The sequence below is a fragment of the Palaemon carinicauda genome, chromosome 27 (assembly GCF_036898095.1).
Source record: "Palaemon carinicauda isolate YSFRI2023 chromosome 27, ASM3689809v2, whole genome shotgun sequence".
Classification (NCBI taxonomy): Eukaryota; Metazoa; Arthropoda; class Malacostraca; order Decapoda; family Palaemonidae; genus Palaemon; species Palaemon carinicauda.
The window spans coordinates 30,417,824-30,437,614 of record NC_090751.1 but is presented as its reverse complement, the minus strand read 5'-3'; the positions used below and the strand labels follow the sequence as shown (position 1 = coordinate 30,437,614).

Sequence of the window (19,791 nt, the reverse complement as noted above, 5' to 3'; positions counted from 1 at the left end):
AGAGGCTATCAAGAGACTAAGCCTTGGAAAATCCGAGGAACCCAGTGTAGAACGACGGACTAAAAGGCACACTCCCAGTTCAGCCTCTGCCCTTCAAACTTCATCAGAAGAAAGTGGTTCGAAGACGTTTTGCGCATTCTGTGGAAAGCTGCATCCCAGTGAAAGGTGTTTAGGTATAACTAAGCTCCCCCTTGCAGAAAGAGAAGAAGCCGTGCGTAATCGGCGTTTGTGTTTTAAGTGTTTATCTAAAAGCCATTATGCCAAGGCCTGTTGGGCTAAGTGTTCAAAGTGCAAGACTGGGAATCACAACTCCCTTGTATGTCGGAGATCTGAAACGAAACCCTCCGTAACAGCTAGTGAAAATAACCCTGTAGTAGAGGGAGTGCAAGAGGGGTCAAATTCTGTGACCCATGTGGGGGTAGCACCTTGTGAGGTGAAAAACGAGGTTAATTCAAGGTGTTGTGTATTGCAGACGGCCCAAGTCAGGGTAGTAGGCCATCAGGGTATCACATTTGCTACTGTAATGTTTGATACAGGGTCTGATCGGTTTTACATTTCAAGGGAACTGGTCAAACGGGTCAAGCCTAAGTGGCTGACTTCTGAGTATTTATCATTTTCTGCCTTTGGTGGAGGGAAAGCCTCTAAGGCAGATTTGTGTAGTATTTATGAAATAATGAGTGTAGGGGCAAATGATCACAATTATAGTTTTAAGGTTGCTGAGATTGATGTAATTTGTCCTCCGTTATCTAGGTCCAAAGTGGACCCTAAGTGTTTAGAACCTTTTTCTCACCTTAAGTTGATCGATGAGTATGGATCCCATCGAAATTTACATATTGATATGTTGATAGGCCTTGATTTATATTGGAAGATGATGATCCCCAACCAGGTTATGTATAATGACGGGCTTGTGGCCCAGGAGACAATTTTTGGTTGGATTTTGTCCGGATCCTTTAATAGGTCTGAAGGTAATATTGGTGTAAGTGTACAATTGTTAGCAATTGAGAATGTACAAGAGTGTAGTTTGAGTCAATTTTGGGATCTAGAGTCTGTTGGCATAAAACCCAACGAACTACATTCTGAGGCAATGAACCCTGACCCAGTCTTGGTTCAATTTGAGAATTTGGTAAGTTTTAAAGAGGGTCGCTATGAAGTGGCCCTACCATGGAAATCTGAGAATATGAAATTAGATTTGATCAATAATGAACATCATGCTTTGAGAAGATTGGAAGGTCTCTATAATAGGTTAGGTAAAAACCCCTGTCTGCAGGAACGATATATTAAGGTGTTTAATGAATATGAAAAGGAGGGTATTATTGAAGAAATTCCTTCCCATCAACGGGAAGGTGGGTATCCTATATTTTATTTGCCTCATCGGCCTGTGGTACGGGAAGGGAGCCTAACCACCAAGGTGAGGCCTGTTTTTGATGGATCTGCACGTGGCAGTAATGGAGTATCTCTGAATGATTGTTTAGAAAGTGGTCCTTCACTCAACCCTGATTTAGTTGAGGTGTTGTTAAGATTTAGAAGGTGGAGGGTGGCCTTAACAGCTGATATTACAAAGGCTTTTCTTCAAATAAAGGTAAGAAGGGAGGACCGTGATGTTCATAGGTTTTTGTTGAAAGAGGGGAACAATGTTAAACATTTCAGATTTATAAGAATGCCCTTTGGTAATAAGAGTAGTCCATTTTTATTAAATGCCACCTTAAAATTTCATTTAAAGAAATACCCTCTCACAGAGGTGGTTTCTGAACTGTATGAGAATCTTTACGTAGATGATTGGCTATCTGGGGCTGATAGTCCCGCAGAAGCAAGTTTAAGATTTGAAGAAGCCTATGGTATCCTGCAGGAGGCTGGTATGTCATTGTCAAAGTGTACGTCTAATTGTAAGACTTTAACTATAACTGAAGGTTCTAGTGAAGAGAGTGTCAAGGTTCTAGGCCTCCACTGGGTATCCTCCCCTGACTGTTTTACCTTTAAGGTTGAGAACCTGGACCCCTTTGGAGATATTGTTTGTACCAAAAGAAATGTGTTAAGCCTCATAGCTCGGTGTTTTGATCCCTTGGGGCTCATATGTCCGTTTGTTATGCATGCAAAAATACTGTTTCAAGAAATCTGGAGATTAGGTTTAGATTGGGATGAGCTATTACCCGAGGCTATGCAAGGCAGAGTTAAATTATGGGTTGTAGGATTTTCTGTGCTTGAGTCATTTAGAGTAGATCGGTACTTGTTTTCTGAGTCACCCTTTAAGGAAATTCCTAATGTTCAATTCCATGCATTTAGTGATGCTTCAGAAAAGGGTTATGGTGCTTGTGTTTATGTGAGAGTGCCTGAGGGGGATAAATTCAAGGTATCGCTGGTTGTTGCAAGAGGCAAGGTAGCCCCTATAAAAAGGGTTTCCCTTCCTAGGCTTGAATTACTCGGAGCCCTGTTATGTGCTAGACTTGTTGTGTTTGTGACGTCCGCCTTGCAGCTGGGTAAAGAGGTTTCTGTTCAATGTTGGACGGATTCCACAGTAGCCCTAGCTTGGATAAAGGGGGACCCCAATAGATGGAAAACCTTTGTGGCTAACAGGGTTGTTGAGATTCAACATTTGACACCTCCTTCATGTTGGCAGCATTGTCCAGGCAAGGACAACCCAGCGGATCTTGTATCTCGAGGTGTTTTTGCTGAGCAGCTTTTGCAGTCTGATATTTGGCTGAAGGGTCCTCCTTGGCTCTGTTCCTCCCCGCTCCCTCATCAGGAAGGCAGGGGGGCGGACATTCCTTCAGAAGAGATATGTGATACTGACACAGTTTGTGTTGCAGTTGAAAATGAGCCGCCCTTATTTGAATTCACCCGATGGAGTTCCTTTACAAAGGCCCTTAATGTAGTAGGTTGGGTACTGAGATTTGTTGGGAATTGCAGACCTTCGTCCCGCAAATTAAGTGGACCTTTAACCTATGGAGAATTGACGAAGGCTAAGGTACAACTGCTGTACTTTGTGCAACGAGAGGCCTTTGCAAAGGAAGTAAATGCTCTGAGTAGATCTCTCCCCCTCCCAAGGGGTTCTTCCTTGATTAAACTTGATCCTTACCTAGATGAGGATGGGCTACTGAGAATAAAAGGGCGCTTAGAGAATGCAGACTTGAGTTTTGAGAGTAAGCACCCTATAATAATTCCTGGTACCCACATTGCTTTACTGTTAGTTCGTTTCCAGCATAGGTTGCTCAAGCATGCTGGTGTTGCTACACTTGTATCCACATTACGAAACAGTTACTGGATCATTCGCCTTCGTCAGATTGCAAAGAAGGTTTGTCGAGAATGTGTGGCTTGTCGGCGTTGTGATGCCTCTGCTTGTTCCCAGCCTGTGGGGCCACTTCCCGAGTTGAGAGTTAAGTCGGCTCCTCCATTCACGGTTACAGGTCTGGATTTTGCTGGTCCTTTATTTTGTATTGATTTTCCATCCAAGAAATTGTATATACTTCTTTTTACCTGTGCTGTCATTCGAGCTGTTCATTTAGAGCTCACCGAGTCTCTTTCGGTTGTTGATTGTAATTTGGCCATTAGACGGTTTGTAGCTAGACGGGGTGTTCCAACAGTGTTCTACTCTGACAATGCTAGAACCTTTGTGAGTGTCTCCAACCTGTTAAGAGAACATTATGGCTCGTTGACGCCCCAATGGAAGTTTATTGTACCTAATGCTCCTTGGTGGGGAGGCTGGTGGGAACGCCTCATTAGATCTGTGAAAGTTGCACTGAGGAAAACATTGGGCACTAATTCTTTGTCCAAGAGTGAATTAGAGACTACACTTCATGAGGTGGAAGCTTGTATTAATTCTAGACCCTTGACATTTGTAGGTGAGGAACCCGATATCGCAAATCCTCTTACCCCTTCCCATTTCCTAATTGGCCGTTCTGCAGGTTTTCAGTTAGAGTTAGTAGATGATCCAGACTGTGGTGTATCCTCAAAGGATTTGTGTGTAAGAGAAGCTGTGCGTCTGGGTCAGTTAGACAAATTTTGGAGAATATGGCAGACTGAGTATCTTAGAAACCTGCCTTGTATGGTGAAGGGGTTCAAGCCAAATTGTAACCTTAAAGAGGGTTCTGTTGTACTAGTAAAGGATGAACGGGTGCCAAGGTTAAGGTGGCCTCTTGGAGTTATTACTAAGTTGTATCCTGGAAAAGATGGGGTTGTTAGAAGTGTTGAGGTTAAAACCAAACGTGGATTTATATCCAGACCTGTGCAAAATTTGTATAATCTAGAAATAACAGATTTGAAGGGTGAAATGGGTAGTAATTCCCAGGAGGAGAGACTTGAGAATCTTAGACAGGAGCCTGTAGAATCACCCTTAGTGTCTAATGTTGGTAAGTCCCGAAAGGGAAGACATATTAAGGTTCCTATTAAACTTGACTTGTAGATTAAGGTAATAAGATAGCCTTGGAAGGCTCTGATGATGATAGGAGTGTTGAGACACTCCTATGGTGGGGAGGATGTTAAATGTTGGTTTGTTTGTCCTATGAAAACGCACCCAACGTTCGTTTACGCTGGTAAGTGTAGTGTTTGTCCAATGAGAACGCACCCAGGTTTGTTGACATTATCGAAATAGTTGATTTATTGAAAAATATGTTTATTTGAAAGGTCGATATGTTATTATGATTGGGTCATTACAATTATAAAGAGTAATCCATGTGAATTGTGATTATATTGTGAAAACTGTATTAATTTCCCGAGTGGATAGGAGCCGGGACTTCCCCTCTCCCGTTTTCGTCACATATTTGTATTTTTTTTACCTTTGGGGAAGCTTTAACGAGAATAAAAGTAAGACATTTAGGATTTGCTGGTTAAATGGATTTGTCTTGTCTGTATCACAATGTTATCTATTTTTTTTTATGTGAAGTTTTCTACAAAAAGGAACCATGGGACCTGCGTGCTCCCCCAAGCTTTGTTTTGAATCTGTAGTAGAGGGCAGAGAGAGGAAATAAAGAGAAAACGGAAAGGTCGTTTCCTTTCTCCCGGAGTTTATTTTTGAGTATTACGAGATAATTGAGGAGGCTATGCCTCAAACTGAGGGGCTAATGGCCCACATTCAACACTATTGTTACATACTCTCACATCAAAATACATATGCATAAAACTTGATCATACACACACACACACCCACACCCACACATAGACACACAAACACACACACACACACACACACACACACACATATATATATATATATATATATATATATATATATATATATATATATATATATATATATATATATATATATATATATATATATATGTTGGGTGTGCGTCATTTCACGTCACAGAAAAGTAGGAAAGTGAAAAAGAAAAAAAAAGAACCTCGACACTGTCACATTCATCTTTAAACAGTCGAATCTTGCAGCATAACTTCCACTACATCAGCCACTTTAGACATCTACACAAAAGGATCACCAGCAGTGCATCAAACCCCCTAAGCACACTGCGCCATTGAACGCTACTTTTTTATATTAATTTTCTTTATTTCTAATATCTGTTTCACCCCATATATACATTTTTCTTGAGCTTCACATCTCTATGTTCTTATCTAGGCTTTTATGTCACTTCTGAATCGTATCCTATGTTCATTTACTTGAAGTTCTAAATGATTTCCTCATGACCATTCTACTTCAAAATACACTTGTCCATCTTATCACCTATGTTAACCTTTATACCAATCTTTCTACCTATCTCCCCATCTCCGACCACATTAATCCGTCTTGCATCGCATATATTATTCACAGTTCACGTTAACCAGCTTTTTTTTATTATTATTATTTGTTATTATTACTTGCTAAGCTACAACCCTAGTTGGAAAAGCAAGATGCTTTGAGCCCAGGGGCCTAATAGGGAAAATAGCCCAGTGAGGAAAGTAAAATAAGGAAAAATAAAATATTTTAAGATCAATAACAACATTAAAATTAATATTTCCTATATAAACTGTAAAAACTTTAACAAAACGAGATGAAGAGAAATTAGATAGAATAGTGTGCCCGAGTGTACCCTCAAGCAAGAGAACTCAAATGGCAGTCAATTCCCAAATCTAACTTCCATATAGGAGAATGTATTCAACAATCGCTTTATGTATTCCAATTTTGGCTTCCACGGACAACTGGTATTCCTTCTAATCTTCTACACATCTTCCACTGCATTTACTCCTTATCGCGTTTCGTGATTCACCTCTTTTCTCAGTTTGGCTCAATTCATTATGTATACTCTAAGATACATATATGAATGGAGCCCTCTCCTGACTCTGACATCCATACAAACATTTTTACTTCCACTTCCTCATTTCCATTTACTCACATTACCCTTCTTCTGCTCATATCTAATCACGACTTTCTCCTCTTGCAGACACCTTAATTCTCTCTTACCAGTTTATGCAGTTTCTCTATACTGTCTCAAATCAGGTCGGTATTATCACCAAATATCAACTATTTAATATCCCCTTCGTGGCTCATTTTTATTTCCCATAACTTTGCATTCCAGTGGCGTAGCTAAGAGAAGAACAGGTGAGGTCTTTTTGGAAATGCTCCTCCGGCCATCAAAGAGAGGGGAGCTTCCTAAGCAGGGTTAGAAAATAAAATTATGTAAATAAACTCTTAAAATTACCACAAACTCTCCAGTGATTTCAAGGGCATCGAGGAGGAGGGCCTCTATGCTAACTCACCCTTAAGGCCCACAAACCTCTAGCTAAGCCCCTATTGCACCCATATCCACTGCCCATTCTCTGATCTCTTGGATCACCTCATTCATGAAAATGATGGACAACCACAAAGATATTACACACCATCTCAGCATCCACTTTCATATCAAACTAGTTACTCCCTTGCCTCTATACACTAGCATACACTTAACTCATCATAAATACTTATACATGCTTTAACCTTTTATCTCTACCATACATTCTCGATAACCTCCATATTACTTCTCGATCTTTTCTATCCCATTCAACTTTCTCCCTTACTTTTCAACTTCTTACATACCTTTTTCATAATAGAAGACTCGATGAACATGCACTTTTCCTTATGTAAAACCCCACTTTTCATATTTATCAGTCCCTCTCTCCCCTGTCTTACTTTAATCAATCAAAATCCTACCATACATTTTCCTTGATATACTAAGCAATGTTATACTCATATAGTTCTTACTGTGAATTTTATCATCATTATTCTTACACATTGGAACAATTATTCTATTAAAGTTTGTATTTTAGATATGTGTGATATTTCTCTTTTCTTAATTACATATTCTTTCTTATACTTTCTATCTACCTTCTTCAGTCAGAATAACAAAAGCACATCTTCCCTTTTTGCATTTCAATGCCCAACCAAGGTTACAAGGTATGGGTGACAGAACAACGCCCTACAGTTTCGTCTCGCCATAAAAGGCGGGTTTGTTTACATTATGATATGGGAACGAGCGACGTTGGCATTCGCTGTTGCCAGGTGGTATACTTGAAATCAAATAATTATAAATAAACAAAACTGATAATCACATATTTAGATTATTTCAACATATTCCTCTCACCCATTCCTTTGAAACTTGACACTGTTCTCTCTTGTTTCTCCTCTTGTTTTGTTAAGGTTTTTATAGTTTATATAAGAAATATTTATTCTAATATTGTTGCTGTTCTTAAAACAACTAATTTTTTTCCTTGTTTCCTTTCCTTACTGGGTTGTTTTCCCTGTTGGAGCCCCTGAGCTTATAGCATCCTGCTTTTCCAACTAGGGTTGCAGCTTAGCAAATAATAATAATAATAATAATAATAATAATAATAATAATAATAATAATAATAATAATAATAATAATAATAATAATAATAATATATCTTCTAACCCTGATCAGTTATTCAATTATACTACCAACACCGTACTCTTGCATCTCAATTTAAATCCTATTAACTCCTGAAGCTAATGTTTTCTTGAACTTCTTGACTGTCTGTTTGACATCTTTACCAGTCGCACCCAGAAGTATTCCTACCTTTATATGCCCTCAGAGTTATCCTTAACTCCGATAAAGATAAAAATGTAAAAAGATTAATGGTGCATTTGAAGGGCAACAAGAAAGCGGAAATGAAAAATAGAGGTGGAGAGTCGATATGTATTAAATACAGACAGAAACATTTCAAAAGAAAAAAAAAATAGGTTTTGTTACTGGATGTTTTAATGTACATATATCTATTCCACGCATTTCAAAATAAACGAGAAGCTCCACAAAAAAAAGGACCTAAAGCACATAGTGGCAGCTGACTAGGTGCAGTCTAAAATCTTTAACATGCTCTGCCCACTAGTATTATGATTGGCCACCATCTTCTCACTGTTGATTCATGTAAACAACATTAATGATAATAAAAAAATAATAGTTAATTATGGTACTTTAATAGTGACCCACATGGCTGGCGTGCACAGCACATCCATGTAGATCTTACCAGAAAAGAGAAGCAATTAGATAATGTTAATTTGTGAGCAAAGCGAGCTATATCAAAGCAAAGGCCATTTCAATAAAATTGTTTAGCAGCATAAGTGAAAGAGAAATAATAGACAGTGGGAGAAGCGTTTCATTGTAATATGCCAACCACAGTTATCATCTTCAAAGCAAGACTGAATATTATAAGGAGGTATCAAGGAGGAAATGTGGGATCATAAATTATCCTGTGGAGCAAAAATGAATTACTAAACCCATTTCCTGCTTTTGTACGAAATTATCAATGAAAGAAAAAAAAAATAAGAGAGAAAACCCAACCACATGAAGAGTTAAAATCGAGAATGATTAACATCTTTTGCTAAAATTCAAGAGTTTTAAAAAAAAATCATATATCTAATGAGGGGTCAAGGAAAAATCTCAAAGATGGTGCATGTAATAGAAATGTAAGGAAGAGTCGTTGAAAACACTTAAGACTCCGTATAGAAACTGAACTGAACTGTAGTCCACATTATGGACCCTATAAGAAGCATCTGGTTTACCATAGAGAAAACAATCTTATATAAACACTACTACAGGAGCAATTACACCAATTGGGAGAGCAGTTTTAAAGGGTGATTCCTAATACTACAACACTACTACTACTACTACTATCATCATAAGAATGTAGAATTTTTCATAACAGTAAAATTGGCCTTAAATTTGTCTTCATAACATCAGTAATATTTAATTCTTATATTTATTGAAAAATATTCTATTCCATATACATAATTTCAGAGAATACATACATAATCCTATATCATAGAAAATTACTATTACAATCCATAGAAAATGGAACCACTTAGTTAAATGGGAGACTTACATTTTTATATTTTGTTAGTTGAAAATTATTTTCCTGTAATTTTTGTAATCTAGAATTAGAATTTGTAGTAAAAAGTATAGCAAGCCTAAAGTGAAAATGAAAATAAGTAAACTTTTATTACTTTTATTTAATTAACATGTTTCCCCTATTTTAAGTTCTAGTTTTAATGCTTTTTACCATGTTCAATTTTGGATCAGAAAAAATATGAAACAAAATTACCAAAATCTTGAGCAGGGTGTTATATCAAATTATAATTTCATTTTTTTTTCATTCAACGAGTTAATTGTATATGAATTAAGCAATGGCCCTAACATTTTTTTTCTCTGAGGCAGCTATACTTATTCATTATTTCTTACTCGAAACTTCTAGCTCTCAGACTATCAAGTTGACGTCTAGGGATATAGGCGTAGATAGACTCCCCGTCTTTCTTTACTTGAAAAAAAAAAAAGCTTATGATTATAGGCATAACTAGAATCTTTACTTCATTTACTTAATTCAAGGGGGTTTACTTGATATCACACATAGAAATAAATTAACCCTAGAAAATGCTTAATAAACCAATAAGATTATTTAAGGTCAGAAATGGGAAATTGTTTATATCTTGAATTTTAAAATGATAAAATGTATCGATATTCAAATTATTCTATTTTCATATACAGTACGCTAACATAAAGATACAGTCAAAGCTATTATTGATTACAATAGCAATGAAAGTACTTCATAATGATACATTTTATATCTCGCCTTAATATATAGACCCCCGTAAATACTAGCAGTTTACCAAAAACTTATCACATTCATTCTCAGGGAACTAAAGAATTTTTTTTATTTGGTATTTCATTCTCCATACGATTTTTTAAATATGCCATTTTACTAACTATTGACTTTTGAGTACACTAACTCAGAACTTTTTTGCTATTTATTTCAAATGAAATACAATGTAGAACAGTGCTAAATGTCTGACTAAATGTTGCATGTAAGTTGTGCCAAGTCAGCCAAGAATTAGGTATTTTGGTGAGCTCAAGAAAACATATCTTCTATTTCCATTGACACCTACATTTCCCAGTTTTAAATACTTGTAAATATTGCATGTGCAACAACTGTATTATTTAATACTGTTTGTAAATCTATGGCTCATATTTGCTTAATATTTACAAATGTTCTGCTGAATATAGTAAATTTTTCCTTATTTGTCTCTTGTGATTAAGATATGTCTCTCTTCTGAGTATCTGACTTATAAGTACTTCTTTTCCATTACTTTTCAATAATTTTTGAACCATATTTTGCAGGCTTTTTGTAATAAATTTATTACAATTGAACGTAATTTAAAACATAAGTAGGCTATTGTACTTCGCGAAACATTTCCATATTTTATTATTAATTATTGCGTTACCTATTTATCTAATCCATAAATTATCTGTTTTTCCATATAATTTCCAAACTTTTTTTTAAACTTAAACCCATCCAGATTTTTTTTTACATATCCCCGATTTTTAAGTCTTGATGGCCACACCGGTTTATAAGTAAAATCCTTCGATCACTACGGAACTCAGTGTCTTCGATTTTTTTTTTATATTTTACGAGAGAATACTAAAATCCTGAAGTATTATGCAGTTCGTTAACGTCCGCCCTTTCCTGTAAAATGGGTTGATTTTGATTGACCTGCCATATGGAAGGGCCGTCGCTCTTTTTACGTCACAAATATAATGCTGTGTCGAACGTAGCCGGAAAGTTCTCTCCATCTACCTTTTTATGCAGTCTATATTTATTAATCTTTGGATCTGATTTATAGAATTAGTACTTAAAATGTATTATTATTAATATTTTATTTTTATTGTGCTATAAAAAACCCATTTTGGTTCACATTAGTAAAATAATTATAAAGAGAACGTTTCTGACCCACCCGAAAGTAACAAATATCAATCTTTTTATGGAGTTTAGATTTATTATTATTTAGATCTCATTCATAAAATTAGTACCTGAAATGTATATTTATTAATATTTCATTTTTATTCTGCTATAAACACAGTTTTTGTTCATATTAGTAAAATAATTATAAAGAGAACGTTCCTGACCCACCCGACAGGAACAAATTTTTGTCATTCGACATCCGTCAGTTATTGTTGTGACTCAGACTCGGTGCAAAACAATCGATCCTATTCCAAAGGTAAATAGATCTCACCTTGACTTTCCTCTACCGCAACTGATGTTCACCATGGTACATAGGTTAACTTTTCTAGGTTAAAATATGTAATGTTTTTTAAGTGGAAAGCAGACCAGGTGAATGACGTTTAAGGTACAGTAAGCTGGCTTAGGGCCAGGCTAAGTATGTTTTGACATTTCTCCTTGGTGAAATCTTTACTGCTTGTGTCTGTCTCTCCATATACTATTCTCAGTATTCTAGCCCTCATGTTTGTCAACATGTCATTACCGGTATTGTTTGATATGAACATCATTTTGAGGCAAAATCCCCATATTTTGATCGTTTCGGTAAGGTTGTTTTGTGGATTGGCGGTTGCATGTATAGAAAATGGGAATTTTAGTCTCCATTTTCAATGCCACTGCTGACTATGTCCCCTGTTTTGCTTTTGTTGTATTAGAATAAATGAGATGTGTCGCAACCTAAGGTACCCTGGAGCCTTTGTATAATGACAGACAGGACCTCCCCTCATAGAATACCACTTAACCCAAACTGTATACCTTCCCCACAAAACCTAACCGACAAGCCGTGTCCTTACCTACTTAACTAAAAGGTGACGGGTTGTGTGTATGATAGCGGCCACCTGTATGTATGATTACAGCTAATTTAGAATACGGCAGTTGTAGGCCCCCCCCCCCCCCCCCCGTTAGGTAAGTAGGTAAGGACACAGTTTGTAGGTTAGGTTAGGGGGAAAGTTTGGGTTAGTTGATGTACATTTTTAATGAACACGTGAGGAACTGGTCGCTGATATACAAAGGCTCCAAGGGGACCAGTTTCCCCCTTGCAACTGCACTTAGACTGCCACATTCATGGTGATAGGATTGTAAATGATTAAGAGTTATTAGGAATGGCCATCATCATACATACACCCCTAACTTGACTTGTATTATTTCCTTGTGTACAGGTAGGGCAGCTATGCTCTTCCTGTGACCTCCCATTTCATTCTCACAGCAGCTTTTCAATTTTCAATATTAAACTTACCCGATAATCATGTAGCTGTCAACTCCGTTGCCCGACAGAATTCTATGGAGGGATACGCCAGCTATCACAATACTAGAAGGGGGTGTACTTACCAGCGCCACCTGTGGCCAGGTACTCAAGTACTTCTTGTTGACACCTCCTCAATTATTCCTCTGTCGTGCTTCCGGCAAGACGTTCTGGGATACGCTTATGGTCTTCGAGTATTTTCACGGCTAATTGGTGAAGTATTCTCTCAGATTAACGGCTGTCGCTTTACTGGAAACCTTCTTTTATTAGCTAGATAGCTTTTATATACTCCTGATTAACGGTTAACGATTTTTTGCTTGATTTTGGAACCCCCTTTGGCTAACTCTTTGGATTCAAGATGTCTGACATTTCGCAAGCCCCCTCCCATAGACGATGTAGGTCTTGCAATAGGCGTATTCCGAAGGCCTCGGTAGATCCTCACACCGCTTGTTCTGACTGTAGGGACAGACCCTGTCAGTTAGAAAATCGATGTGAGGAATGCGCCGGACTTTCGGAATTGGAATTTGTCCGTCTTTTGAAATATTCAACTAAGTTAGAGAGAGGTAGAGTTAGGAGGAGTTCTTCTCACTCTTCACTGTTTTCCTCACCTCATGATCCCCTACCTTTTCCTACCCCTGTAGTGGCTACCCCCGAACCTACTGTTTGCCCTCCGCCTGATATGTCTGTTGTTTTGCGTGCTATTCAGGCCTTAGGCGATAAAGTAGAGTCAGTGGTAAGTGACCATAAGTCTCTGATGGCCGAAGTAAAGGAACTTAAGGTCAAGAGTGCAGTGGGTGGAATTAGTGCCAGTGCTGTGACGAGTGCTAGTGTCAGTGCAGTGCCAAGTGCTAGTGTCAGTGCCAGTGTGGTGCGTGAGGATATTTCTGTGCGAGCCAGTCGTCCTCCCAGTCCGGGACCTCTTGCAAGCTCCCAAGCCCAGGGGAGAAGCAATGTCGAAGGGCATAAGGGTTCGGCAGGCCTTGTTAGGCGCACAGAAGTATCCTCGGTGGTTGCGGGCGTGTCTTCCAAAGACCGTCACTCCCACCTGCAGACGATTGAGCCCGTCTTTATCTCGTCCGCTGATCAACTGTCTGGGAAGAAACGTTGGTCTCAGGTCTCGAGACCGCTTAAACGCAGAGTCCAGTCCGCGAGTGCTCAGCCAGGTTGCAGTCATTGGCTCAGCTCTGACTCGCCTCAGTCATCTGTCGACTGCACTCCGCCCAAGAGGAGTAAGGTTCTGCCACAACAGAGCTCGACTGTTAAGGCTTTTCCTCAGTCTGCTGTCGTTTCTGCCGATCCCAAGTGGACTCTTCTTCAGTCCATGCAAGCACAGCTTTCGGACTTGATGCGTGAGTGTCGGGCTGAGAGTGTTGCGCCTCCGCCTCCGCCTACACTCCCTCCGCCTGCTCTCGCTCCGCCTGCGTTCGCTCCGCCTGCGCTCGCTCCGCCTGATCGCAGTACCACCTGCCAGGCGTACGATGTTGAGCCACATTCTGAGTTTGCTGTTCCCAGTGGTGTTCAGCCTCCGCCTTCGTTAAGGCAACCTTTACTAGGGGATCAGGAGGATTATACCTCTCTTCCTCCGCCTCCCCTTGCTGCTCCACCAGTGGTGCAACTCTCGGTTGAGGTACAACAACCTCTCCCGTCCATGAGTCAGTCTCCTCAGCTCTCGCTGCAGCGAGCTCAACCCTCCACAAGGCAAGCACCACTACACCTTGGCCTTGCGCCTCAGGAGCCTCAGCTTGCGAGACATTTACCTTGTTCTGCGCAGCCTCAACCTCATCATGCTCCGCTCATACCACAGGAACAGGAACTTGCTACTCCGCTTCCTCCAACCGCTCAGCAAGCGCTATCCTTGGGTTCAACCACTCATGCTAGGAGTCAGCCTCCTCCACCCATGCGCCTTCCTTCTGCTTCGTCTGTTATTCAGCCTTTGCAGTCTGAGCCTCAGGTTTTCCCTCAACAGACACTTGAAGAGGAAACCACTAATATTGTTCCTTCTCGTTCTGACTCTGCAGTTCAGCATTCTTGTCCGATCTCTTCGCTACACTCTGGTGATGAGGCTTCGGATGATGAGGAGGCACACCTGGATCCCTCATCAGACGTGGATGAATCCAAGCTTTCTCCACAGTCTATTGATTTTCGTAAGGTCTTGGCTCTACTTAGGGAGGTTTACCCAGACCACTTTGTCTCTGCTATTCCCCGCTCTCCGCCATCTGAGTTTTCGCTGGGCGTACAACAAGCTAAGTCCACCTATACTAAGCTAGTCCTAGCTAGATCCTCTAAGAGGGCATTAAGGATCTTAGGGGAGTGGCTGCAGTCTAAGCAACACCTTGGCAAGACTTCTTTCATGTTCCCTCCAACGAAGCTCACTTCGAAAGCGAGCGTTTGGTATGCCACAGGAGAAGCACCAGGCTTGGGAGTACCTGCCTCTGCCCAGGCTGACTTCTCAAGTCTGGTAGACTCGCCTCGGAGAACTGCAATGAGGCGCTCTAAGGTTTGTTGGACCTTCTCAGACCTGGATCACTTACTGAAAGGAATGTTTAGAGCATTTGAAATGTTCAACTTTCTCGACTGGTGCCTGGGAGCACTCAGCAAGAAGACCTCTCCTGCGGACAAAGATTCTGCCATGCTTTTAATGTCCTGCATGGATAAGGCCATTAGGGATGGATCGGGTGAGCTTGCGTCGATGTTTGTATCAGGGGTTTTGAAGAAAAGGGAACAACTGTGTACCTTCCTTTCCGCCAGCATTACACCTTGCCAACGGTCACAACTCCTTTTTGCTCCGCTCTCGAAGTTCCTCTTCCCCGAAGAGCTGGTTAAGGACTTGTCTGCTGCCCTGATACAAAAGGATACACACGATCTTGTAGCCTCATCGGCTCGTAAGTCTAAGGTTGCTACCTCAGTCCCCAAGACTTATCGCTCCCCAGTGGCTGATACCCCTGCTACGAGGTTCATACCGCCCTTTCGTGGTAGAGCCCCCAGCCGAGGAAGCTCCCGTCCAGACTCTCACAGGAGCAAGTCTAGGAAAGGATCCAGGACATCTAAAGGAAAAAACTGACTCTCCGCATCTCCAGACAGCAGTAGGAGCCAGACTCAAGATCTTCTGGCGAGCCTGGGAGAAGAGAGGTGCAGACGCCCAGTCTGTCAGTTGGCTGAGGAACGGTTACAGGATTCCATTCTGCCTCAAACCACCTCTGACCACATCGCCCATCAACCTCTCTCCCAACTACAAAGAAGAGGACAAGAGGCTAGCATTGCACCAGGAGGTGTCGCTACTTGTGCAGAAGAAGGCAGTGGTTATAGTCCGGGACCATCAATCCCCGGGCTTCTACAACCGTCTCTTTCTTGTGGCCAAGAAGACAGGAGGTTGGAGACCGGTGCTGGACGTCAGCGCTCTCAACGAGTATGTCACCAAGCAGACGTTCACGATGGAGACGACCAAGTCGGTCTTAGCAGCGGTCAGACAGGAGGACTGGATGGTCTCGTTGGACTTGAAAGATGCATACTTTCACGTTCCTATTCATCCAGACTCCCAACCTTTCCTGAGATTCGTTTTTGGAAAGGTTGTCTACCAATTCCAAGCCCTGTGTTTTGGCCTAAGCACAGCTCCTATGGTCTTTACTCATCTGATGAGTAATATAGCAAAATTCCTACACTTGTCGAACATCAGAGCCTCCCTCTACCTAGACGACTGGCTGTTGAGAGCCTCCACGAGTCGTCGTTGTCTGGAGAATCTCAATTGGACTTTAGACTTAATCAGAGACCTAGGTCTATTAGTCAACATAGAGAAGTCTCAACTCATTCCCTCCCAATCCATTGTGTACCTGGGAATGGAGATTCGGAGTCAGGATTTTCGGGCTTTTCCATCGGCCCCCAGGATAAGCCAGGCCCTAGAGTGCATCATGAGCATGCTGAAGAGGAGCAGTTGCTCAGTGAGACAGTGGATGAGTCTCATAGGGACCCTCTCATCACTGGCCCTGTTTGTCGAGCTAGGGAGACTCCACCTCCGCCCTCTTCAATTCCATCTTGCAGCTCATTGGGACAAGGGTTCGTCTCTCGAAGCAGTCTCTATCCCTATCAACCAAGAGATGAAGACCACTCTCCTGTGGTGGAAGCACAACCTCCTTCTCAGGGAGGGTCTATCGTTGGCCATTCAGACCCCCAATCTTCATCTCTTCTCAGATGCATCGGACTCGGGCTGGGGTGCAACCTTGGACGGACGGGAATGCTCGGGAACGTGGAACGAGGAACAAGGATTACTCCACATCAACTGCAAGGAGCTGCTAGCAGTTCATCTAGCCCTGTTGAACTTCAAGTCCCTCCTGCTAGGCAAAGTGGTGGAGGTGAACTCAGACAACACCACAGCCTTGGCTTACATCTCCCAGCAAGGAGGGACCCATTCGAGGAGCCTATACGAGATCGCAAGGGACCTCCTCATTTGGTCAAGAGGTCTAAACCTCACTCTGGTCACGAGGTTCATTCAGGGCGATATGAACGTCTCAGCAGATCGCCTAAGCAGAAGGAATCAGGTCATTCCCACGGAATGGACCCTCCACAAGAGTGTGTGCAACAGACTTTGGACCTTGTGGGGTCAACCTACCATAGATCTGTTTGCCACCTCCATAACCAAGAGACTTCCGCTGTATTGTTCCCCTGTTCCAGACCCTGCAGCAGTTCATGTGGATGCTTTTCTACTGAACTGGTCCCATCTCGACCTGTACGCATTCCCTCCGTTCAAGATAATAAACAAAGTTCTGCAGAAATTCGTCTCGCACGAAGGGACACGGCTGATGCTGGTTGCTCCCCTTTGGCCTGCAAGAGAATGGTTCACAGAGGTACTTCAATGGCTAGTCGACTTCCCCAGGACTCTACCTCTAAGAGTGGACCTTCTACGTCAACCTCACGTAGACAGGTTGCACCCAAACCTCCACGCTCTTCGGCTGACTGCCTTCAGACTGTCGAAAGATTCGCTAGAGCTAGAGGCTTTTCGAAGGAGGCAGCCAGTGCGATTGCCAGAGCAAGAAGGGTTTCCACTCGTAGAGTCTACCAGTCTAAGTGGGAGGTCTTCCGAAGCTGGTGTAGAGCCAATTCAATATCCTCTACCAATACCTCTGTGACTCAAATAGCTGACTTCCTTCTACATCTTAGGAATGAGAGATCCCTTTCAGCACCTACGATTAAAGGATATAGGAGTATGTTGGCTTCAGTTCTCCGCCACAGAGGTTTGGACCTTTCTTCCAACAAGGACCTTCAAGGCATTCTTAAGTCTTTTGAGACGTCTAAAGAACGTCGTCTTTCCACTCCAGGCTGGAATCTAGACGTAGTCTTAAGGTTCCTTATGTCATCTAGGTTCGAACCTCTCCAGTCAGCTTCCTTCAAGGACCTTACCCTCAAGACTCTTTTTCTCGTCTGCCTTGCAACAGCTAAGAGAGTCAGTGAGGTTCATGCCTTCAGCAAGAACATTGGTTTCACAACCGAATCTGCAACATGTTCTTTTCAGCTTGGATTCCTAGCAAAGAACGAGCTTCCTTCACGTCCTTGGCCTAGATCGTTCGAAATACCTAGCCTATCCAACATGGTAGGTAACGAACTAGAGAGAGTTCTTTGCCCTGTCAGAGCTCTCAAATATTATCTTAAGAGGTCTAAACCTATTCGAGGACAGTCAGAAGCTTTATGGTGTGCCATCAAGAAACCTTCGAGACCCATGTCCAAGAATGGGCTTTCGTATTATATAAGGCTTCTGATCAGAGAGGCACATTCTCACTTAAAGGAGGAAGACCTTGCATTGCTGAAGGTAAGGACCCACGAAGTAAGAGCCGTAGCTACTTCGATGGCCTTTAATAAAAACCGTTCTCTGCAGAGCATAATGGATGCAACCTATTGGAGGAGCAAGTCAGTGTTTGCATCATTTTATCTGAAAGATGTCCAGTCTCTTTACGAGAACTGCTACACCCTGGGACCATTCGTAGCAGCGAGTGCAGTAGTAGGTGAGGGCTCAGCCACTACATTCCCTTAATCCCATAACCTTTTTTAACCTTTCTCTTGAATACTTTTATTGTTGTTTTTATGGTTGTTACGGTAGGCTAAGAAGCCTTCCGCATCCTTGGATTTGGCGGGTGGTCTATTCATTCTTGAGAAGCGCCTGGGTTAAAGGTTTGGTAGAGGTCCTTTAGTAGGGGTTGCAACCCCGTGTACTTTGGCACCTTTGGGTTGATTCAGCCTCCAAGAGGAACGCTGCGCTCAGTAAGGAAGACGAACTTTAAATAAAGAGGCAGAGTAACGGTTCTATTCGACTTCCTTACCAGGTACTTATTATTTCATTGTTATTTGAGATAACTGTTATATGAAATATGGGATACTTAGCTATCCTTTAATCTTGTACACTGGTTTTCACCCACCTCCCTGGGTGTGAATCAGCTACATGATTATCGGGTAAGTTTGATATTGAAAAATGTTATTTTTATTAGTAAAATAAATTTTTTAATATACTTACCCGATAATCATGATTTAATCGACCCTCCCTTCCTCCCCAGAGAGAACCAGTGGACCGAGGAATAATTGAGGAGGTGTCAACAAGAAGTACTTGAGTACCTGGCCACAGGTGGCGCTGGTAAGTACACCCCCTTCTAGTATTGTGATAGCTGGCGTATCCCTCCATAGAATTCTGTCGGGCAACGGAGTTGACAGCTACATGATTATCGGGTAAGTATATTCAAAAATTTATTTTACTAATAAAAATAACATATTGTGACAGATCCTTGGCTATTTCCATTATTTGCAGGCAGTATTGTAAAGGAAGTAGTAGAGGAGCCTTTGTATAACAATGGATAGGACTTCCTGTGTGTATGGAACACCGCCTAGCCTAATCTACAAGCTGTGTCCTTATATGCTTTCATACGTTGTGGGGGGGGGGGGGGTGTGCTGAGACCCCTAAGCTGCCATATTCTTAGCAATAGGGTTTGAAATAAGGGAGTCATGGGCATGGCGATCATCATACATACACCCCATTTTAGGAGTTTCACAAAGCTATAAATTCAATCTTATAAAAGTTATCTAAGTAAAATAATTTTCTGATGTTTCTTGATGTGCTGAGAAACTTTTATGAGTTGGCAATAGGATGAAATGGGCAACTTTCCATGAAATCTACAAACTGTACTGTAAAAAATTCATATACAGTAATAAAAGTTTTTCAGGGTCCTGAAACTTCAAAATGGTCAATGAGTTGATAAGGGTATATGTACCCAAGTTGAAAGATATATTGTACAATCCTAAATTTAGTGTTAAACACTCATTTTGATTTC

At 41.2% G+C, this 19,791-nt stretch overlaps 1 protein-coding gene across 13 annotated transcripts in view; it reads left to right on the top strand.

Moving 5' to 3' along the window:
• The first annotated feature begins 11,376 nt into the window (after nucleotides 1-11,376).
• Nucleotides 11,377-19,791, top strand: part of LOC137620643 (dynactin subunit 1-like) — a 162,317-nt gene continuing 153,902 nt past the window's right edge. For 8 of the 13 annotated variants that reach the window (XM_068350950.1, XM_068350955.1, XM_068350956.1 and 5 more), the window contains exon 1: nucleotides 11,378-11,467. The gene's annotated coding sequence lies outside the window, so the exon portion shown is untranslated. Of the gene's footprint in view, nucleotides 11,468-19,791 lie in introns of all 13 variants that reach the window. The other 5 variants (XM_068350960.1, XM_068350957.1, XM_068350959.1 and 2 more) reach the window with 2 other exon arrangements.